Genomic DNA, 25366 nt, shown 5'->3' on the forward strand with positions numbered 1-25366 from the left:
CTACTTTGGTTCTCATTACCCTTTTTATTTTTAATTCTGTTAATAATAAATCTTTATACTGTTTAAGTTTTGGATCTGTTTTGCCTTAAAGTTTGGGGTTTTTTTTAAATAATCTTTATCTCAACTCATGAAGTTTTTGTTTTAATTTCCCCTCCTCTGCTTAACTAGAGCAGAGGAAAATAAGTAAATTCTTTTCGTGGATGTCTGGAGCCTAGCCAGCGTCAAACTGTGGCATTTTTAAAGCTTCATTTTAAAAACAATAAAAACCTCAAAAGTAACATTTATTTTAACTTTTTAGGATAAGACACAAAGACACAAATATTCTCCTGTGATACTATGTATCTGCGGTTGGTGCTATAAAAATTGTTAGAAAATCCTACTTTATTGTTAGAAAATCCTACTTTAGGTACTTTCTGCCACAGCCTTAAGATTATTCAAGTGCTGATTTTCTTGAATGTTAATAAGAAGGAGAGATATGTGACAATATTGCTATTTTTTCCCTCTTATGTATGTGAAAGCAGTTAGTACGGAAGCAGTAAACTCACTTTTTTTATCTGAAGTCTGAAAGATTCAGAGGACAGGCTAACAAAGACTGAATAGTGAAATACAATGACAGGAAAATTCTGAAGAATTGCATAAACAGTAGGGACTTAAAGAGTTGGATAAATATTTATAAAGTACAAAGTTGAAAACTGCAGTCACTGGAATTCAACAGAAATTTCCTGTCACAGTTTTTCATGATAAGCCTTTATATATTCAGAGTGCTTCTCACACCTGAGATCTAAATGATAAAAGATCTTTTCTTCCCTCTGCAAAGCTTTTTTATCACCACCTGAAAGCCAAAAATAGCAGTTAAAATATTACAAATTTGCTTTCAATATCCATCAACTTCTATAGATATAATCCTCTGTAATATTTTTCTATTATTACATGGCAAAAATGTTTTCATTTACAATATGACATACAGAAAACATTAGAAGGGACTCAATTTATTTAGAGTGAAAACCATGTTTTAAAATAATTCTGAGAAGAAATTAAGCAATTCTGAAGGTAATGTTGTGGATCTGCATGCATGACTCTCTCAGTGTTTTCTAGCCCAACACTTAATTATAGGAAAATAGACCATTATATTCCCAGAAATTCTGTCCGGAAATGTAATCTAGGCTGAGAACATTCCTTCTCATACTTACCAATATGAGGATTTTTGTATGTTTCAATGATGACTAGGTTTTGATTTCTCACAAAAATTTTCTGTACAAGGTACAAAAAAAGTAGTATGAGAAACCAGGAGTTTTCATTTTTGCTACCTTAATTCTGTAAAGAGTAAAGGTAAGATAAAGGGAACAGATACATGTACCAGGAACAGGTACATTTAACAGATGGTTAATATTCAAATTCAAGCTCAAAACTGGAGTATGCCAAAGGGCAGGAAGTCAGCCAAAAGTTCTGGGAGATCTGCATGGATGAAGGGTCAGTCTCAAAGACAAAAGGACACCTGCAGAAGGTGAAACAGTTAAAAGAAGGCATAGATAATCTGGGAAGAATACAGAGACACTCTTGGAGCATCCAAGGATACAGGTAGGAAAAGCTAAATTTTAACTTGAATTCAGTAAAGGACATCAAAAGGAAACATATATAGAAGGACTTCTAGTAATACAAAGATGACAAATGGAAGACTGGAGAAACTGGGGCCCTGATGACACAAGGCATGGGCAAAGCTGAAGTCCTGAATGCCTTCTTTGCCCTAGACTTTGCCAGAAAGATCTGCCTTCAGAAATACCAGGCCATGGAGGCCAAGAGAAAAGTGTGGAGCCAGAAAATGTTAACCCTTGGTGGAAGAGGATCAGGTTAGAGAACATTTTAAAAACTGGATCTATATAAGTCCATAGGTCCCTATGGGATACCCCCGCAAGTGCTGAGGGATTTGTCAGCCCATAGGGCTGTTGTTATTGTGAGGTCAAACGCCACATTTCAAGAAGGGCAAGAGGAGACCTCATAGAAGTTCAGGCCAATCAACCTGACTTCATTCCTGGAAAAGAGATGGAGCAGCTAATCCCAGAAATCATTTGCAGGCACAAGGACAAGAAAGTCATCAGGAGTAGTCAGCATGTCTTCACCAAGAGGAAGTCGTGCTTGATGAACCAGACAGCCTTCTACAATTAAAACAATTGGCCTGATAGATATGACTATTGTCTACCTGGACTTCATTAATGTTTTTGATACTGTGTCCCATAACATCCTCATACAGAATTTGATGAGGACAAGAGACAGGTCACTCTAGAAAGTTAAGGGACTGGAGCACCCTTCATGTGAGGAGAGGCTGTGAGACTTGGGTCTCTAGAGAAAAAAACCTCAGGGAATCTTATGAATATGTACAAATATCTGACAGGAGTGTATAATGAACATGAAGCCAGGCTCTTTTTAGTGTTTCCCAGTGATGGGACGAAAGGCACTGTACACAAACTAGAACACAGGAGGTTCCCTGTAAATTTCAGGAAACAATTTTCAGTGTGAGACTGACAGAGTTGGGCACAGACTACCCACACATTTCTAGAAGTCCCCCTCCTTGGAGATATTCAAAAGCTGTCTGAACATGATTTTGTGTAAGAGGCCTCTTGGTGGCCCTGCTTGAGGTAGAGGGTTGGACCAGGTGAACTCCAGATGTCTGGACCTCAGCCATTCTATGATTCCCTGTCACCTCAGAGTATTCAGACACTGTGCAGTGCACCCCTGCAGTACATGTCGGTTCATAACATGTCTTTTCAGAATATATTGCTACTAAAGCATATTGATGGTCTGTAACAAAGTCCTTGGTGCTGCTGAACACAGCCCATACCTTGGTAAGTTCAGATCTACAAGAAAATAAAAGCATTACAAAGACAAGACTCCTGAAAGAAATCCAATGGTTCTGACAGAGTTATTAAACTATTTACTGCTAAAACATTTCTATTCATACTGGCTTAGTGTTTTGAACTTTATAGGAGAAGTTCTATATTACACAATTTCAACATGATGTATAATACTAACTACTATCTGTAATAGCAATCTGCATAGTATAGCAAAGAAGAGGTGAAAATAAAGATGTCTTTCAGAAAACTTCATGATCTCTTGATAATATGAGGGCCATTACAGCCTCTGGCGAAGTTTAGCTCAGCCTCAAGGATGCTCTAAAATCTTCTGGTTTGTAAATGACCCCTGGGGCCATTATGCTAAGAACAGTCAAGCCATGCCCTTGGCACTTGACATGCAGGAAAGAAAGAAGATGCTAAGGGTAAGATAAAACCAAAGATCAAACAGACAACATAAGCATCAAACAAGAAATTCTTAATCTGTATCAGAAGATGGAGTACTGAAGAAAGTTAGCAAACCTGTCAGAGAACTACTGGAAGGAAAAAAGACATTAAGGAAGAACACAGTATCAATGAGAAGCTATTTTAATTTTTTTTTTTAGTTTTTACCAAATGCTGTGATTAAGGAGTTGATTATTCTGGACTTCCTTTCTAATTATAAAGAATATCAGAGAATTAAAATAAAAGGCTTTGATACAAATTGATAAATGTCTTATCAAACCTTGCTAACAATTTTTTTCATTTAGCTTCTGCATAAACTGAGGGAAGAGGCTGTTCAGCTGCTAAGCATTTTCAATTTAATGTTAAGATCAATTAATATCCCAAAAGAGTGAAGTAAGTACTGTAACTTTATTTTAAAATGGTGTTAAGAACGATCCAGGCAGCCAGTGATATAAAACACTACTTATACACCTGTTTAAGTTGTCTGAAATTACCTTTTATAAAAATTAAATTATTGGGAAATGTGGAAAGTCATTGTATTGATATCTGTGTTCTTTTCTGCACAAGGGGACAGTCATGCTTCAATGTTTGCCATTCTTTGAACATAAACTGCTTTTTTTTAGGATTAACTTTGTTTAATAATGTTACTTAATTGCTTAGAATTTGCAAAGTATGACAATAATCTTCTCATAAAGAGAAAAATGAAATAAAACAAAATTAAGAAATCTGAAGGAAATCAGAAGACAAGTAGAGCAAGTACTGTTTTCGCAAGTAACTCTGCAGTTAGAACTCTCACACACAGTATAGCAAACTAAGGCTGCAGGAAGAGTTTGCAAGACACGCACAATTTGCATGTCTTGTGAAAATCTCCTAACTACTAAAACAAGAAAAGGTTTTCCGTTAATCTGTTTAATGAGCAGTCTTGTGTTTTACACAAAGCTGAACTTTCACAGGAAGGTTCTAAGGAGGTTTAATTCAGAAAATGCTATTCTTCTTGGAAGAAGATTCTTCTTTTAAACTTCAGACAGAGAGATATGAAACTGCGTTGTTTGGAAAATAATAAACTTCAAATATATGGACAGCTGATGCAAAAGTAATGCAGGTATCCCACAACGCATTGGATAAAATTGGCTACTGTCACTGACATTTCTCTTTATGAAAATTCAGTATTCTTCTCACACATTTAGGCGTCAGAATACCTGTTGAAAATTATATACTGAAGTTTGATGATTTTTTTCAGGAAGATAAAAATGTTACATTTGTCTAAAAGTATCTTCTCCAGAACTACTTGTAATACAGCCCCATGCATTTCCTGACAGAAAAATGTGTATTTATTCTCCTGCTACAATAAATGCAAGGGAAGGTTAGATATTATTTTTTAATTTCTGCTGCTGGTCCAGTTGTAATTTTTCTCTTAATTTAGCATCACTATTATATTTTTAAACTTTAAATTAAAACTATTTTATTAGATTATTTTAAATGATAATTTTCTATTTTTTTGCCATTGTTTGCCATCTGGTCATTGTAAAATGAAGCCACAGATTTGAAGGTGCTTTGTAATCTGTCTCTGGCCCCAGCTGCTATTTTCATAAAATAATGTGGTACCTGTTTATCCACCAGATTAAACTAAGCACATCTAACATGTATTACTTAGCAGTTATTACTTTGACGTTTTTTAAATTTTTCATCCATTAAGCTGAAGTTATTTCAAAAAAATAAGAAATTTTTAAGCAGAAAGCAGGAATCATAATTAGCATTCACTATTGCTAATATCACATGAATTTCTCATGTTACCTGTGTTAATAAAGTCTAGAACAAATATATTCTAGGGAAAGAGTCATCATCTATGTGTCTTTTTGTGCCTTTTTCTAAACAATATTGACTTAATATCTCTTAGGGATATTCACTTTTACATTAGAGTCTAATTTTCATGGACCAGAAAAATTGCTTTTGACAAATTTGTGGTATTTATCGTATTATCATAATTTTATTATTATTGTCATGTAACCCAGAATGGCACTGCTAACCAATATCAGTTCTATCAAAGAGCTCAAACATTTTACTTAACAGAAATATCATGTCTTTGGCTTTCTTTTTAATCAGGGTAATGAATTTAGCACTCATCCTGAAAATTTAAGTAACGCCAAACGCCCCTTTTTTTCTCCCCATTTCTACACATTAACGAAGTCTTTTGGGACCTAAAAGTTAACTTTTTTCAAGGGTTTGTAATCATCACATTGATCTTCTCATTCTGGCAACCAGTTCCCCTTATCTAATGCAAATATTGATCTAACACTATCACTCTGTAGCAAATTTAAAGTTTTGGGGCAAAATCTTCTTTGCTTCTGACTGGGTCATTTATTTTTTGAAAAAGTATCTACAAAAGATACAGCACACACAGGAGCTGAAAGGAAAGGAGAGAACTGAAAACTTTTAATGGGAATCCAAACCTTCTACTGAGAGGTTGGACAGGTCATCTCCCTTAACAAGACAGATAGGAAGTATTCATTTCTTTTAAACTGACATTGGCAAGGACAAAATGTGAAATAGCTTTATTAAAAGAAAGAGCTTGAACTCCTACAAAGGGAGTCATTAAAAACAAGTCTGTGATACAATGATAATAGTTGAATACAGTGCAATTGGCATTATAATTCCCAGCAGAAGTCTACTGACTATAGTCAGATATATGATGTCATTTCCTAAAATTAAATTACAAGACTCTTCTGTTAATTATTAAGCTTATAGGACCTTGCCCCACTGTGCCAGGCTACTCTAATGTCATTTACAAGAAACATCTCCAAAAATATGAAAGAGGCATTAGATCTTATACATTAAATGACAGACATTTTTAATCTATGTAAAGATTTATAAAAAAAAGCTCAGTATTTCTGTAATTATTCACAGCCTCACAAACTGTGAGATATTTCTTATCTATTGCACAGGTTTTTAGTAGAATCCCTTTAAAAGAGAATCAGAGAAGATCTAGGAATACTGTCCGTTTGTTCCAAAAATCTCAAACATTTCACAAAATTGCAGCTTTTCCACCATTCCTAGAAAAACATGTAAAGACGCTGATGCAAATAGGGAGATAATTTTGTTCTAAATGTAGAGGATAATGGAGTTCTACATCCTGGCTTCATCAGGTTCAAGGTATATTAGCAAAGGTAACAATCAGATTAAGGACAACCTATTAATATTCCTTCCAGATAATAATCAGGTGAATTTAGATTTCATATTATGTAAAATTTCCTTGAAACAATTCCTTGTTCTGTTTCTTTGAAATGTCTATATTGAATCCTGGGTAGCACCGTTATCCAACACAACTGTCTTTAGGGAAGAATTGTTCCTCCACTCCAATATGTTCTATGTGGTGTCACTCAAATTCGCTCAGAGATTGAGAAACCTGACAAACATATGTGAACCCACAGACCATAAAGATCCAAAATTTTTATCTTGTCATTTTTCTTTATGCCATCTACATGGGTTTCCCTCTAAGTTTTGGGAAATATATTTTTTCAGCCATCATGAAGAGACAATGGAACAAAGATTTGAAGCAGAGAGGACAGACTGGAATGCATAGCAGGAATTCAGATAAGCAGCAAACTCTTCAAGGAGAAAAGTCCAAATATTTTTTTTAAAACTCATACAAATGCTGGCGGACTACTTTGAAGACCAAATTTAAGCTAAAAAGTCATTGACTGCCATTGCAACTGAAAATTCTAAACTCATCATCTTCCATAAAACTGACCCACTATCTTAGTATTTCTCTGGGGATTTTTCCTAACCGTGAAGACAAGACTTTACCAGTGAATCTCCTGGGAAATTATCCTAAGATAATGCTGATATCAGGGGAAAATACTTTTATATTTATCTCATAGCTTTCTTTCCTTTCTTCATAGCAGTTCATACTGTGGAAATTGTTTAGAGCAAGGAATCAGGCAGGCAGTAAAGATTTGTAGGTTGAAAAACCTTGTATTCATGTTGAAGTGAGCTTCAAAGGATCTGAAACCGAAACACTGCAGAATAGCTCCAAAGCCATAGCAAAACATTTTAATACATTCCAATTGCAAATGCACAAGTTATATGTTTAATTCATTTTCAGTGCTCAGCTAATTGAAAGCTGACCATGTGCCTACTATTACTTGCAACACTGGTGTCCCCATCCACTAAAGAGCACAGTAAAACTAAAATGAGACAGAGAGGCAGGGAATGATCAAAGTTAGAAGTACTTCTGTAGACGGGCTATTAGATTAGGCATCTTTAGCTTAGAGGAAAAGGACCCAAAGGGATATGTTCTTGATGTATAAAATAATAAAAACCATGAATAAGGAGGCTAGGGAGCAATTAGGCACTATTTTTGTAAAACAAGAACAAGGGTCGCTAAATGAAATTATCATCCAGAAAATTTTCAGCAAACAAAGGGAAGTGCTTTTTCACACACTGCATAATTAAATTGTAGAACTCATTGCCACAGGATGTTGTGGAGGCCAAAGATATAAATGGATTCCAAAAGGGATTAGAAATATGAAAGGAGATCCATCGAAACGTACAACAAAAAATCCTCAACCAACCAACTGCCCAACCAACAACAGAAAGAGATGGTACTCAGAAATTATCTCTACATTGCAGTGCCAGAAACTGTAGATCTGTATTTGCCCTTTTATATATTCTGCTTTTCCCAGGCCTCTGCTTCTGGCATCTGTCAAGAAAAACGGGGACATGTAATCTGTTCGTACTGAATGGATAGGCTTTTCTGGACATGCCTGCCTGGAAACACTTGAATGGAGGAAGCAGCACGATATCTCTGATTTAAAACATGTTCTCTTACTCCAACAGAGAATTCATGAGGTCTCTGTCAGATTCAAGAATCTGGTATATAGTGTGGCTGTTTTGCTACAGATACAGTACAACAAACCAAGCAGATACTATCTGCCCTGAATTTGGCCTAAACTTTCTTACCAAAACTCACTTTACTTAAGGCTGTTATAGCCAAGATGTTAATATGACTGAACAACGCAAATATTTTTTGTTATGTCTGAATGATCAGAAGCCCCTGAAGAAAATAAAAAATATCTCTAAACACAGAGAAATTTTCTGAATGTTTTTTCAACAAAAAGAAGTAGAACTTAAACAATATTTAACCACTAAGTCAGTTCTTTGAAGTACTCTTATTTGAACCAAAACTTATTGTGGTGCTTTGGAGTCTTTCAGCCTCCTTTGTCAGATTTTGAATCAAACCAGCAGCAATGATAACCACTGCTCCAACTTAGACACTTCAGGATCAGTTAGAGCTGCCCTTGTCATCTGATCAAAATAGATTTCTTTAGAGATTAGTTTTCAGTACCTCCACACCTCCTCTCTGAACTCATTTATATTTTAAGATTTCCCAAGAATCTAGAAAAAAAGGCTATTTAATTTATTTTTTTTTAACTAAGACAGAAATAAGACTATGTTCGTTCCTAAAAAAACCCGAAAACAACTCTTCTGCAATTTATATATACACTAAGGCTAAAAATCAGTAAACTTCTTGAACATTGCCAAACAACAGATAAGGACGTTAAAACAATAGTCTAAACTGTGTCTGTACTCTTAAGGATAGGAATTGATGTTATGGGAGAATAGTGTTGTTTTGGTGGATTAAATGTGTGTGAATCCACATAAGTGCAGAGTTTCACAAATAGTTATGATATTCCATGGAATTTTACAGAAAGGCATTGCAGAGAAAGAGGAGACAAACTTCCTATGAAGGCAACAATTCTTGCAGGTGGAGTATTTTGTAGTCACCAAAAGTAGGTTTAGAGATTACTTCAAAAGCCCCTCTCACTGTGTCAAACAGCTTTACTGCTGGATTTGTTGCCTGCTTTTCCACAGCTATCAAAAATCCTTCTATATCACCCTCCTTTTTGACCTTAAACTCTTGGTGATCTCTGCCTGCCCGAATAAATTAATACACAGTAAAATCAAAGAGCTTCCCCATTTTTTTTTTAATGAGGGCATCAGCCTCCTGGTGAAATTAGACAGGGGTCATAATATTTTTTTTTCCAAGATATACATAATGCTGTTCAGAAACAACTGAAATTAAATTTTTCAAGTATATCACTGTGTGCAGTCACTTTGCCAGAAAAAAAAAATATTTTTTTGTTCTATGAGGCATATGGTGATGGACGGAAGCTTGTGGGAGAGGCAGGGGGTCCTTCAAAGTATTTTTACTGACATATTCTGATATTTCATAGGAAATTCCTAAGTCACTTTCCAATCTTTTCTTATATAGCTTTCAGTTTGAATTTTGGGTTTGGGTTTTTCTTGCATTTATAGCAAATCTTTTTGCAATACCTTTATTGCTTAGTTTTACCAGAAACATTACTGAATCTAAGATACTTTAGCAGTCAGAGAGTGATTTTGTATTCCTACGTAGGACTTAAATTTATATTGCATGTGATCTTGGGCTTTAAAATATACACTATAAAGAGAAAGAAGAGTTAGGCTATGGTATTTTTGGTGAGATGCTTCGGCACATTCTAGTTGGTTTTGTCACAATTTTCTTAATTTTCTGGGTTATACTAATAAAAACCTACCTATAATTTTGGATGTATACAGTGAACATAATGAACTGAAATCGATACCACTTGAGAAGAAAAAGACAGGAATAAGGAAAAAAAAATGAGCCACAATAAAAGAAATTGGAACTATTGTGACTGAAAAAGTAAGTCCTGTAAACGATCAAGTCTAGAGATTAACTTTTTGTCTTGTTCTACCTCATAAGGGAGTAAGGCTGCCAATCTTCCCTTCCCAACTATTTCACACTGGATTTAAAGACAAGAAAGTGATGCATTATTCCTTTAGACATTTGGAGAATCATGTAAAATACTTAGGTAGAGTTTTGCCTTGGGTCTTGCATGTCTGATATTACAAAAAATCCAGAGCTACTCTGAGGTAGTGATTATATTCACCATTAAACAATCTGGAAACCTGACTAGATTGAAACATTTATTTCACCAGCATCTGTGACCTGTGAGACAGTAATCAGTAAATAGGCAGATTATTCACTTTGTTTTTATGGGACATAGTATATTTCATTTACAGTTGAAAACACAGTACATTAAGGAGAGCAACTTCTTGATTACTTTCTTCACTGTAATAGTAATGGTAAGACTCTGTGTTGACTTGAACTGTTCAATGTGTCTGCTTTGAAAGGCTGTTTGGGAAACGGGCATGCACAGGTTCTCTAAGCTCATGAACCATAACGGTCTATAAGCCTGAAGTGACTGTGGGTAAGCTCCCATCTATAAAAATGCTGAATGCTAACTGCTTTTCACCAGCAAAGTGAAGGTACAGTTATAAAGCAATCATGAACACAGAAATACCCACAGGAGTCAGTGGGAGGTTTGGAACTATGCAACACAAACCTTGTACTTACAGTGAAATACATCCTCACTGCAGCTAGATTTTGTGACTCTGAACTTGGCTAGTATATGGTACCAACACAAAATTTTCTTAAGCAGGGACTAAAACCATGTGATGATATTTAAATGTAAGCAAGCTGCTATGATCATTTTGTTATTTCCACAAAAATCTAAATATGGGCAAACACAGGTGAATTATGCAGTAGATGTGCTGGATAGGATACTTCACCTTGCTCTGATTCAGTGGCCTCTCTGAAAGGCAGATGGCAGAAGAGTGTGATGAATATTTTTCTTTCCCTATTTAGAATCATGATTTCAAGTACCACTAAAATTTAATCTTTATGTTCCTAATGTGTACTTCTCATTTTTCTCTTTCTTTTGTAGAAACAAGAAATTTTATTTGATATATAAGGCATCAGCATGTCTAAATACAGCACTATTTTAATTTCTGTGTCATACAACTCTATCTTAATCTGCAAGCAGATGAAAGAATATGAAGCTGCTGGACCCATTATTGGGAGAGAAAATGAAATTAGATGTACAAGAGGCAGTTATTCAGAAAGAATACGGTTTCACCAGGATGCAAGTAGATATTGAGATAGAGTGAGAGAAGGAACAAAAAGCAACTGTATAAGCCTCATCTTAACTATATCATATACTGTCATGGGTTAGCAAGCATAGTCCCGGAAGTGATGTTCTTGCAAAGGGGTGCTTGCAACTTCCTGTGACCTGACAGAACCTATCAGCTGGCCAGTTTGAATATGGATGATTCTTTGAGCCACTTAAAATTGTGACCGCCTCTGTGATCCACACTTAAGAATAGACAAACCCCAGGCAGAGCTCTGTCTTGTTTCCGGCACTGGGACAGGTGGCTGCAGGCCCCGTGCAGAGGCAGGCGGGCCCAGCCCAGGCCCTGCTCAGGCCAGGCTGGGCCAGGCCACGGCCATCCTGGAGCCGATGGGCCCTGTTCCACCCGTGGAACCCACCCCCTCCAGCCCTGCTACATGCAGATGGGCAGCTCCCCCTCTCCAGTGCGGCCAAGATTCAGCCGAAAGTTGCCCCACTGTCTGGCAAAAGATCATGTGACCAACAGCCATAAGTGACATCCCAGCTGCAAGGCCGAGGTGAGATTAATCCTTTTAGTGCTGTGAAGAGCTGAAAACCTGAGGGAGGAGAAAGAGGAGATGCTTAAAGCTGAAATTCTGTTGGAAAGCTATGATATATCAGAGTACTTTCATTTCATGAAGATATGGGGGGTGGAGCGTTCAACTTGTACTTGTGAGCAAAAGCACCTGCACTGAGGCAGATGCTGACGCAGCTGTAATTTCATGAGAAGTTTGAACAGGGAGAGATGGAAGTGATGAGGACTTTTGCTCCAAATGGGAAAGGAGAAAACCTCAGTTCCTAGAGATGCTCCCAGAGATAGTCCTAAAGATGAAGATGAGGGCACCCTTTGGTCCCAGGGAAGGAGAAGGGCCTCTGTTCTTAGAGATGAAGATGCTCCCAGAGATCGGTGAAGAGAACTTTTGTTTCTGAACAGCTCAACCTTAAAATTTTACCCCAGTAATTCAAGAGTGGACCCTCGAAAGCAGTTGTGGGAAAAGCTGCAAGTCAGCGGAAGGGACTCACATGCGAGCAGAGAGACTCCTCTTCCTAAATGGACTGAACAAAGTTATTTGGAAGTGGGCGGCTGTCTCGTTGTGATAATGTTTTCATAGCATGGACAAGAGAGACTCCTCTTCCTAAATGGACTGAACAAGGTTATTATGGAAGTGGTAAACAGACTGAATATCTCAAGGGTTGTCCTTTTACATTGTCAGTGGGAGAAGGGAGGAAAGGTGGGGGGAGGAGAAGTGTTCTGAAGGTGTGGTATGATTTTTTTTCCTTCTTTTAAGTCTGTTAATAAATTTCTTTATATTCTTTCAAGTTTGGTGCCTGTTTTGAGTTTTTTCCTAATTCTTATCTCACAGAAGATAAACAGTAATGAGTATCTTGGACCAAACCACTACACTAAATTGGTGTTTCCACCCGGTTTCAAATCAAACCTGCTACATATACTCAATGGAAAAGGCTTTCTAATGAATGATTAAACACAAAAATATACACAAGGCTCACAAGATCTTCTGGAGTATATGGAAAAGAGTCAAAAGCCTGGGTTGCCCTAAATATCCATGAAATAGATTGTCATATGGAACAAATACTACTGGCCCTGAATAATTAATCAAAGCCATTTTGTTATATAACCAAACATAAATGCAGATTGCAATGAGCCCTTTAAGGAAATGTGCTTACATTGCCTTTAAAAGAAAGTACTTATATTGCCACAGAAAAATGTTAGAGAGAACATGTAGGAGTACAAATCCCACTGAGAAATTATAGGGCTTTTAATATAACGCTATTTAGCTAAGTGATATGAAAAGAAGCATAGGAAAAATGTAGACTATGTAAATGGTGAAGATTGAGACAAGGATTTTTAATTAGAATTTGAATAAACAAAATGAAGGAATTGAAAGCATAGGCTGAAAAAAGTAATACCTTTTATTTGGTCATCTATATTACTTCATCATCATAATGTCCAATTTTCAGAGCTAATTTTCCTAAGAAGGAAGTATAAATGGAAGGTAACTATCATCATTAGGCAAAAAGTAAAGCACGGGAGCTTCAAGTGAAAAAGATGCACATGTGTCTGTTTACACATTTAGATAAATACGTGCTATTTAAAAATTCAATATTACATTTTGGAATAAATTTTTCATTGCTTTAATAAGGAGACCTTGTAGGCAGAGCCTTTGCCATGAATTGGAGAAAGGAAAGGACTTTCTCACCCACGGCTCAAATAATTCCTGTATTTTCCCAGCTTTCCCCAGAATTTCCCCATAAAATGCCATAAAGAACATCAGTTCTCTGTGCATTGATCACTTGACAAATTACTTTACAAAACATCGTTTTCCCCACTCTTGTTTTGCTGGTTGAAGGAGGGCATTGAACCTTCTAGGCAATATATTTAATTTTTTAATTTTAGTTTTCTGATTTTTGAATTGTTTTTAAAGAGGGTTTGAACTATTTCCATAAATTTATGGTGGGTATTTTGTAAATTTTTTCTTCCCTCCAAGTCTCCACCCTGCCCTTTGCCCCAAACCATCACATGATAGTGAAAATTCAGTCATACAAAAAACAGTTAAATGATTGAGGGGTGTAAGTCGCAAGTAGAATGGTGGGTAGATTTTCTTTAACTGGAATTACTAAAGGTACAATTTGTTTCCCTATTTATCAAGTTTAATAAATATTTCTAGCAATTATTACTTTGTGTCTGCTTTTATGATGGCTCAAGCAAGAAATTCAGTAAATAAGTTTCAGGAGCATCAGTCACTGCTTTCAGTGTTTTTGTTCTCAGCATATGCTCCATCAGGCAAATAGGAGAGATGATCTACTGTGTACCACTATCCTTGCATTTCCTGTATTAATGCCCTCTCTCACAGGTCAGAAGATCTTCACAGTATTTCATAAAGACAGGGTTAAGTATACATTTGCCTCCGTGTATCCTCCAGCTGCTTTAAAAATTATGGATGAATATGTCAAACTATTTAAAGAAGCACTAAATGAAGATTGACCTGTTTAGGCCTGTGCTCTACTCAAGAATGGACATTCTTTAAGAAGGAAAAAAGTCTTATTCTCTGTCTTCTTTTACAGCCAAAGAGAAAACCCTGATCTATGAGTATTGTTATTTTTTTGGTTGGGTTGTTGGTTTTTTTCCCAAATTTTCCTAAGTGGGCAATATAAGTAATGTTTTTCTTTGAAAGTTAGTACTTTATGGTAATAGTTACCAGGCCCTGAAAACAGTGTGAAATTACACTGGGGTCCTAAAGGTAAGGATAACAGATTTATAAACAATGTCTCCATGTTTTGATAGACCAAATATATTTCCAATCCAAGAACTGAGATGTCAAGTCAGAAGCCATTGTTACATATACTGTGATTTTTTGTTTTTAATAAGGGAAGAAAAATAATTTCTAATCCAAGCAATAGACTTTTAAATAACTATTTTTTTCTGTTTGTTTGGTTGGTTTTTTTGGTTTAGGTTTTTTGTTTTGTTTTGGTTTTTGATGGTTTTTTTTTCCTGTAGTTTCGTTTGGTTGCTTTTAAAGCCAAGCTAGGATTTCAGCTGTCTTTGTAACTAATAGTTGATTGAATGGTCTTCGAAATATGGCACAGTTATACACTTCAGTACAAGAAGAACTAGGCTGTCTTAATGTTCAGGTTCTTCAAAGAATGAAGCTAGGTTTTCTGACACTAAAATGCAGTAAAATTGTAGCTCGCAGATGAGTAAGAAACATGTTTATAAATATAATTTTCAGCCTCTTCCAGAATATTGGGTACAAAACCACAGGTGTATAATAACTAGTAATTCATGTGATATTGCTGTATTTTAAGAAAGATTTCTTTTTAGGACTGCTTTTAAAGTTGCTTTTAGATAATATTCCTTTAAAAAGACATGGCTCTTAATTTGTCTAATTTCATCTTAGATATATTTTAGCAAAGTGGCATTGCAAAAAAAAAAAGTAATATAAACTAATATATGTTTATGCAAAGTTTATTCATTATATAAACTACTATTTCTTAAGCACATGAGATGAAAGCAATTGGTCCCCTACGGGTAGATGTCTCATCCCTATCAGATATCCCCCTGCATTCCTCTTGCCAGATGCAGAGATGGGCTTCCAGAGGTATTTTCCATTATTTGTCAGCTGACTGGTAGCAGGTGGGTAACTGAAAAATATTCTTGGACACTTCTGAATCGTGAAATGGGTCTGGAAAACGTTTAGACGTATGAATCAATCCTAATAATAACAAAATATATTGATAATTAATTACATATTTTCTTCATAGTTTATACAGAAAGCCTCATTTTATCCATTATCCAGAAACCGAAGATCTGTTGCACACTTTTCCCTTAATCAATTCCTGACTTATAGGAAGAGTAGCTATATTTCCCTATTTATTTATTTATTTAGCTTTATTGGTTTTCATTGGGTTTTTATGTGTATATGTGTGTGAAAGAGAGAGAGAGAAAGAGGGAGAGAAACTATTAATTCTCTGTTGTTATATGAAAAATTTTTTCTAATACTTGCCGAGAGATCACTGAGAGCAACATACACAAAACCCAAATAGTTTTAAAACAATGCACTAAAGAAAAAAGTATTTTCTGCTATGTATCTATATAACTCTCTATAGGATGACTCTTTCTGGATGTGAAAAGTAATATCAAAAGTTTGGGTTTTGTTTGAAGAGTGAAAATATCTTTTTGCATGAACTCCTGCAGTATGTTGTGTGGAGTGAGTATTTTGGTCTAGTAAGGTTGGTGTACTAATTTCTGGCATGGGCAAAGTTGCACGTGTTCTTCAAAACCTGTTTTCTCTGCAGATGAGATGGAAACATGAAATAGCTGGAATGTTTTATGTAGAGAATGAGGAGGTATGTGTGTACATCAGAATTGACATGTGACTAGTAGGACTAGTAAAATGTATCAATGAAATGAGAAAAACCCCTACATACCTAATCTGATTCTGACTTTTCTTTTTCTTTCATTTTTTCTTTTTTAATCAAGGAAAGAAATGTAGGCTTTCCTTTTTCTTCCTTGCAAAAGATGGAAACTAAATTCAAACACATTCTGCCAAAGAATAAGGGTGTACTTTTACCACCAAATGCCTAAATTGGAATTCATCCAGCCAGGTAATTAGCAGGAGAGTTCAAAATATGTAATATAAATAACTACTAGTAGTTACTGAGCAACTAGTCAAGTGAACTAATCACAGATGTGTCCTGTGATAAAAAGAGGGTGATGCTACTTAAGGATTATAAAACAAAACACTATGAGGGCCATAAATGGGTGAAGATAAACTGCTTTGAGATATTCTTATAAACACATAACACCTGTCACAGCTAAATCCTCTACTCATTTAATTAGGATTAGGTAGATTGGTGTAAGAATTATTCTCAATAGCATAATACTGGATTCTGCAGGTTGGAGAAAAGACAAAGAGATGGAATTTTCTCGTACATGGTCTGTGAAAAGGGGTGGCACATCATCAGGGCCCCTTTCTTTGTCTCATCAAGCAGACAATTAAATCTGTAGCTGATATACAAGACTGTTATAATTGACATTGTGTTTCAAATTACTGACAGGCATTTAATGAGTATATTCTTTTTCTTTAATAAGCTCTTTGTCTTAGTATTGTTTTGCAATCTGGTTAATAAAGAATTGTACCCTATGAAGATTTTAGTGATGGTAGAAAATATTGAAATCCTGGAAAAGGAAAGAATGGGAATGAAGCCTGCATATTCTGTATTGGTCACTCGATTTATGTTTGTGCCACATATCCTTGATGTTAAGGATTTGCTTCTCAGTTGAATTAGATTGAGTAAGGTCCTTAGTGAATTCCTCAGGTATACAATGAATTGTTTAGGTCCACCTTCTTTACCATTCATTTGAAAAAAACCCATCACAAAAGCATCAGCTATGAACCCAGCAATTCTGGTAACAATTCAGGGCTTGTGTTGGCTTAGAGATCGCCTGCTCTTTTGGTATCTATCCATACATTGACGTGAGAATTTTTGATGAGAATTGTGTTTTCTTCGAAGCTGAAGTCACGTTTTCAGAATCAAATTTGTTGCTCATGAGTTTCACTTTGGGTCACTACATTCCTCTACCATCCTGATATAGTCCCAAGACAAGTGAAATTACTGAAATAATATTTTACTGTTCTGAGTCGGCCAAAGCTCCATTATTTGCAGAATGACTCATCTCATTCCTGTCTTGATCTCACTGTTCATTTTCTGGGGAAAATTTTCATTGCCTCTGAAGTACTCAAGTGATAAATAGGACAGGGGCAGAGAACGGCCTGTAAAGGTCTAGAATAATGTATAAGTGATGTTACAGATTACATTTATAATGTTGGGGTTTTTTTCTATTTTGTATTCTCTCTTCCTACTATTATGCATTTATAATGTAGTGGTGTCTAGACAACGACAGATTTTGGCAAATGCATAAAAATGGCATTCCTCTGCCCAAAGAGATGACAGTCTCAAAGAGACTGTGTAACAAGTGGATGCAACAAGCAGTTAGCATAAGGGCATAACTCCCGAGATGTTGTGAAGAGGTGGGAGTATGGGTTTGAGCTAGTTGCAATGCTTTCCCAACATGTTGTCTGCAAGTTCACTGTGTACCTGTTAAATTTCACCATACACAAGTTATATATGCATCAGTTCACTCCCCTGAAGTGCAGGCAGCATGGGGAATTAACACAATGAGGGAGATCTGTGTGCAGTTGTGGACTATGGTCTTTTTGGAGGTGTGTTGGGATGGCTTCTGTGTCTGGTGTTTTGCAATGGAGGGGGGCATATGGGCTCTTTAGGAAGTATGGAAGGAAAAAAGTTAGGAGGGAGAGTTGTCCTTTTTCTAAGAGAGCATCTGGAGTGCATAGGCCTTTGCCAGGATGAATGAGGAACCGAGAGCTTATTTACTAGAATTTAAAAAAACCACAACAAGCACGTAAAGGTGACATTAAAGTGGATGTCTGCTAGTTGCCACCTGAGCAGGGAAGAGCAGTGGATCAGGTCCTTTATAGACAGATAGGACAGCTTTATTTTCACATTGGTCCCCATGGGGACCTCAACTACCCCTATACCTGCTAGAGAAACAGCACAGCAAGACACAAGCAATCCAAAAGCTTCCCGGAGTGCATCAGCTGTTACTTTGTTCTTTGACCGATAGAGAAGCCAACAAAGAGAGATGGTCTCCCAGAACTCATGCTCACCAGCAAGGAAACCACCTCTGGGGATGTGAAGATCAAAGACTGCCTTGTCTCCAGTGACCATGAGGTGGGGAAATTCAAGATCCTGAGAGCAGGGTGAAAACCAAACTCAGAAGCCTGGACTTCAGGAGAGCAGATTTTGGCCTCTTTCAAGAGCTGATTGGAAGAGGTTGAATTGATTTGAGTCCTGGATGAAAAAAGGGGACGAAGAAAGCTAGTTCATATTCAAAGATCACCTCTGCCAAGTTCAAGTTCCATCTGAACAAATACAAAGTCAGCCAAATATGTCTGAAGGAATGGAGCTCCTAGCCAAACTGCCTGAAGGTAAGGTGCAAAGAAATTGATCCAGGCTCTTAGTGGCACCCAGTGACAGGAAAAAAGGCAATGGACTGAAACACACAAAGTTTCTTCTGAACATTTGAAAACTGTGAGGGTACGTGATCAGTGGCACAGGTTAGCCAGAAAGGTTGTGGAGTCTTCATCACTGGAAATACTCAGGAATTGTCTGACCATGGTCCTGGACAAGCAGGTGGCCCTACCTGAACAGGAGGTTGGATGTCCAGAGGTCTCATTCAACCGCAACCAGTCTGCAATTTTGTGATTCTGCTTTACACCAAAGGTGAATCTTGAGGTGGAATGGTGTACCAGCATTTTTACACAGGACCCAGAAATCTGCACACCGCTGGAAAAAGACCTAGAGCTAAAAGATTTGCTTCTCATAGATTGTGATTAACCTGCTCTATTTTGTTATTAATGCTATGCCAAATGCAGAATCCAGTATGTATTTTCATCTGATTCATCTTGTTGAATTGCATATAACAGAAATAAATTACATGAACCTAAACAGACTTTTCAAGGACAAATATAATACATTAGCACAGTGCCCAAGAAACAGAAAAAATGAATCTTAATAACAAATGTCATTCATTACAAAAAGGTAATATATAGTTCTGCTTAGATGATACTGACATTTTACCAGTGTGGAACCTTAAACCATTCCCTATTAGACAAAATTACTTATTCTTTTTCTTGTAAAAGATCAGAGAAAAAAAAATAATAGCCTGTCACTCCAATAAAAACCATTAGTTTGTTGAAAAAATTCCAGGCCAAATCTGCTTTACTTTTGCTGCAGCAGAAGCTTCATGCTGAGACTAGAGATGTCTGACTGACCCATCATCCCTGCTGGAAGCCTCTACTCCTCTGCTAGCCCTGACTTGTGCGACCTCGAAATAAGTGCTGATATTTTATAATTCATGACACAAAGAAAAAGGAAAAAATGAAAATGGAATATCTGATTAGGAATATAATTTTCAGCCACCTCTGTTTCCTGAATGCTTTGACTCCTGGTACCAGCAGTTTGACTGTGTATATGTATTATGCTGGAATCCTTCTTCCTGTTAAAACAGGCTAATGAAGACTTGAATTGAAGCCATTTTTTTTTGTCCTTAAGTGGCATGCAAAATGAAAAGAAAAAAAGAGAAAGACTCAAGTATGAGTACTTGTCCTTCATCAGCCAACAGAATTTAATTAATATATGGCAAAGATCTTTTTCATGTGTGATATAGCTCCATTATCCCTACTGGAATGCTAGTGGAAGTCTAGAGTCAAATATCATACTAAATTTTAATAAAGATTTGTGCAAAACACAACAGGTGATTGTACAAAGCTCTGTTTTAGAACTATAAAGATGAAAAACAACTTAAAATGTGTAGTGCAACAAACCAACGAGTGGATTATACATACTTTTTAGTAATTCTCACCAAAAAGAATACTAAAATTCTGTACTATACTTTCTTTTAAGAATTTCTTTCTTTATAGGGACTATATAATGTCTTATTAGCTCGTGGTACTGAAAAAAATATTTAGAAAAACTAATACTAAGAATTTAGTGTCTCAAAAAGTGGGTTTTTGATCATCAGTATCTATGCAAACACTTGAAGCAACTTCTCTGAAATAGATGTTTTGGAGTAGCCAGTTTTTCCTGTTAGCATTCCAGTTCAATCTATTCTCACTGCTCTATCATTACCAAAGGAGTTTCCTTGACTAATGCTGCCTGGTGTAAAATTTCATTTCTGCTTAAGCTTACAAATATTTATTTCTCCTCTTACCATTCTGTGGTGTGTACCCACTGATTTTTTGGAGAACCTGCTTAGAAGATATGTTGAAAAAATAAACAACCCACTCCCCCCACCTCTCTCGCGAAAAACCCAACCAACAAACCAACCAACCAAAAAACAAGCTGTTCCAGTTTGAGACAAATTTGGAGGAAAATGTCTTCTGGTAGAAAGCAGGTTTCAGCTGCCCCTCCCCCACTAGGTTCAGGGAAAAAAATTCCTCAGAGGAAAGTTAAAAAAACCTATTTATTTAACAAATAGGGTGCATGCAGGCACCAAAGAGAATGAATAATGTTTAATAATAAAACCTTTCGCTGTGGAGAAGACCTGGGAAGATTCAGACTTCTTTGTAAGTGTGGCTCTGCCCTCACCAGAGCTGGGGATCAGTGTGGGCCACTCTGGGCCACGGTGTAAGGCCTCCTGGTGATGTTCTGGTGTTGCTGAACAGTCCAGAAGGAAAGAAGAAGAAGCTAAATGTCCCAGGGGAAAAAACCATCTTGCCTCAGCTGGCTAGCTAAAAAGCAAAGAATTTTAACTCTCCATCTCTCTCCTGAGAAACAGAGCTGAAAGTGAGGGAAAAGCAGGACAGTTCTTTCCTCGGCTCTGCCGCAGCAAGAACGTAGGGGAATGTTTGTTTCCTTGAGCACAAAACACTCTGAAGAATTCACCTGGCTTCTCTTCCCCTCTCTCTCTTGGACCCAGTTTAAAGGCACAGGATTTATGTCTGGGCATAGAGTAGGTGATAGGGGATACAGCATCATAAAGTCACCCCAAGACACAAACAAATAAAACAAAAAAAAAAACAGAGAACCCCCCCAAAAAATCACCAGAAAAGAAAAGAAAAACCCACAAAAATTATGCTTCTGTCTGTATTCAATTTTGGTGAATTTCAAGCTTTTCTCTTTGTGTTCAGAATGGTAATGACACAATTAGAGATTCAGAGCTCAGGATCCAGCTCACAAGTAGCATTCGTCTATGTTACAGGTACACACAAGGAAAGATGAGGATTTGGCATGCTTTTCCCTTCAGTACTCAAAATCCAGTTAATGCATTATTGAAATTGTTGGGTTTCTTCACCTTTTTATTCTTCCTTTTCTCTTTACCTTTAGTATTGCCAACTGCCTTGATGCTAACAGGGAGAATTTTTTGGTCTTTATCAGACTGTGAAAAAAATTAATAACCTACACTGAGTTGCTGTACCCTGAGAAGATGTATAAATCCCAGAGGGAAATTTTCTTCTATATAAACATGTTATTTCTATTTTATTCAATTACATAACTCAGATCAATGTATGCTGCCATGTATGCTGTTTCGGAAATCAAACAACGTATATAGATACATATACATATATTTATCAGTAACTTTGTTTTTTGGTTGTAACAAATTATAAGAAGGCTGATAATGAGCCCTGTTGTGAAGGACACTGTCCCTGCTCTTCTAATTTTCCCTTGTAAAGAACATTTTTACTTGCAAAAGGGGAATTAATATACCCAACAAAAATAATTTTCTTCCTTTCTTATTGTACATATTATTCTGAATAAACTATTATTCCAGAGTCTAAATAGGAATGCTGGTTCTAAATATAATTGTGCTAAGGGCTTTTAATGCTAACATAAAATACCAGTAAGGACCATAAGCCAACATACTTTGTCTTCTGTGAAGGTACTTCGGATGCTTTCAATGAATTCAATCAAAGTTCAAGATGCTTCCCTTATTTACTTTATCTTAATGCATGAATCTAAATTTTTTTTTCTTCTAGCTGGAAGTGGCTGTCTTCACTTTGGTCTATTTTAGCCTAAAAAGCCTATTTTTCTCTGCCGTGAATTAAAAATTGTTTTTGTTTTCAGACTATGCTACTAACTGAACTCTTTAATAACTGGTTATTTGTGTCATTACAGATAAAATTTAAGACCAAGTTCCCCTATATCTGAAGGCTTTATTATTGCTTAAAGGAGCTGATACTCATTTCAAGTCTGCTCCAGATACAGTTTTATATATGACCAAATATCATGATGAAAGATCCATTCATCACAGTTACTACCTAAATTATTCTGAACCAATACATCTAGCACGTTATTATAATTCACAAATTTTTTTTTATTTTACTTTCTGTCTAACAGTTAGATCCTGAATCAAAGGATATTACCACAGTTATATGTCTGAGCAGTATTGGACAACCTTTGGCTATTTCTGTGCTCTGATTAAATTTTTTCCTGCTGTAAGGGATTCCTAACTCCATCACAGTTTCCAGAGGTCATTTAAGTTCCACTTATGTTCAGCTTTGCAAATTCCTTGTCCCTGGTATCACACTCTTAATCTCCCGACATCTCAGAAAATATTAAACTTTAATGTACAATATAATGGTTATTCCTGGGGCCGTGCCATGTGTCTTGGATGGCTTGACTAGGCAAAGCAATACCCTGGGCAGCAAACCACCAGGGGCAGCTGCTTCCTCTGGGCATTCACAAGACTGACTGATGCTGGCAGGCAAGTAGGAATGGTTTGAATCATCATCCAATGACAGCAGCAGTAGCTCACCCTGGAGACATCAGTTACTACCATCATGCCCAAAGGAGCTCTGAGTCTTTTTCAAGATCTCAGCTTACCTCCTGCTCTCCAGGATAATTTCATTCCTTTGAATCTGTCCTTTCCACTAGGAGCCTCACCCTGGGTCTGGGACTTAGAACTCAGCAACAGCATTTTGCAGTAATGTCCCACAAGCCTTGTGCTCTGAGTGGCTATCCTGAGGTTATAGCTAAAAGATCATGTCATAAGAGTTTGTGTGCAGACTAATGCTCCATATCTTTGTGCAATTAATAATACAACTTCCTCTTAAAATAGTGAAGCTCATTTTTTCTATCAGACACCAAAATCTAGGTCTTCACTTTGGGTTTAGTCTTGCATCAAGTATTCTTGATTCCATGTACATCTTCATGATCACATGTAGTACTCTGTCTCTGCTACTGCAGAAATAGTAGACATAACAAGAAAAAGAAATTAACTTGGTTGGTTTGCTATCTGTAAAAACAGGTAATTGTCTTCACTCCTCTATTCCTTTTGTGTTTCTCTGACTCCTGAACTCTTTTTTCAAAACACAGATTTGAGGAGTAAGTGTTAATCGTCTCCTGCGACCATGAGTAACAAAAAAAGTGCCAAAACTGATGTGACAAAACTCTCGTTCTAAACCCCACTCCAGCATCTAAATATTTTATATACCCTGGGCAGGCAACACAACACAATGTAAAGTACTTTCACTTGGTGGTTGTAAATTATGAAACAGCTCCCAGTTTTCCTGAAACCTTAGGTGAAATCTAAAGACACATGCCAAGATGTGTCTTGCAAGTAAATCAGTTCTACCTCTATAAGGATAACTGTTCTGAGAGATGGCCATTTAGAGTCCACTGTTTCACTAGGGAGGACAAAAACAAGAAAATGGAGAACAGACCATGTCAGGGCAAATCTTACGGTAAAATATGCAATTTTTCTTTCTTTATTGCACTATGAATTGAAAGTGTTAACTAACTGAAAGGTGAAGATAGACATAGCTACAATATTAAAAGTACTGAGGTGACAGTTGATGTATTCATAATAACTGCATGCCTACCCATATTGGGTGAGGTCTTATGTGCTGTGTTACTTGATCATAAATTATTGAGAACCAGGTTATATAAAACTTATATTCCTTGAAAGACATGAGCAAAAATATCTTCTCATTCTCTTAACACACAGTCTGTCATCTGATTCAAGGATTCCACTTCAAAAAGGATTTTCCCAGATCACAGACTAATTGCATTTGAATTTCCAAATCATCCACATAACTGGAAGAGGAACGAAAATCAACTTGCAATAGATGTATTTAAAAGAAAGAACCCAAAATCACATATATTTTGGTCCAGGTTTCCTTATGAGGTGTGGCATATGTGGTAAATTTTTTTCCAGTCCTTTATGTAGAATATGATATAGAAATTATTATTTGCTAAGTCATATCCTATCAGGCTGACTTTTTTTTTTTTTTGAAGTTATTGGTTTTTCCTGCAGAATCTTTTCAGTTGGTATGTCACATGAGCAGGAGTAGCAACTGAATCCAGAGGGCTCTTCTTGAAACTGAAATTACACTAAGATAATTTTTGCCTACATCTCCCTGGACTGGTGTATTATTTGAACCCATTGTGCTGCATATTCTCACAGCCTGTTTCCCCAGCCTGCCCATGGACCACATTTTTTCAGAGATGCATCTGGAGAACAGTTCCAGAAAATGGCAGGGTATTTGGTCTCACAAATCTACTTACTGAGTGCAGTCTGTGTGCCCACGTTGTTTGGCTGTACCCAAACACCCTACCATTGTCACACCATTGGTATGTACTGCTCAGATCATAGCATTACTATCAGCTCCTGTTCTTTCATAAAATCAGAATCATTAATTCCTATTTACTCACTAAAGTTCTGGATATCTGTCATGAATATCTTGGGTCTGAATAAGTCCTCTTCAACCAAAGAACAGCATTATGTCAGTGAAGTTATTTTTGAGAACAGTATAATGACAATTTAATCAGTGGAAGTAGTATAAGAAACTAGCACAGCCTGCATTTCCAACTGCTCTTTAGAAATATGCAAGAAAGTACCAGGAAAATGGTGTCGGGAAAGAAGAAGAATAAACATTAAGAATAATAAAAAACCCTAATAAAGTAGATAATTCACTTCAAAGAATCCCAAATAAAACTATGGAAATGTATGTTTATGGACTAGCC

This window comes from Corvus kubaryi, unplaced genomic scaffold (assembly GCF_017639235.1).
Source record: "Corvus kubaryi isolate FWS band 111438036 unplaced genomic scaffold, C.kubaryi_AGA036_p1.0 132, whole genome shotgun sequence".
NCBI classification, from domain to species: domain Eukaryota; kingdom Metazoa; phylum Chordata; class Aves; order Passeriformes; family Corvidae; genus Corvus; species Corvus kubaryi.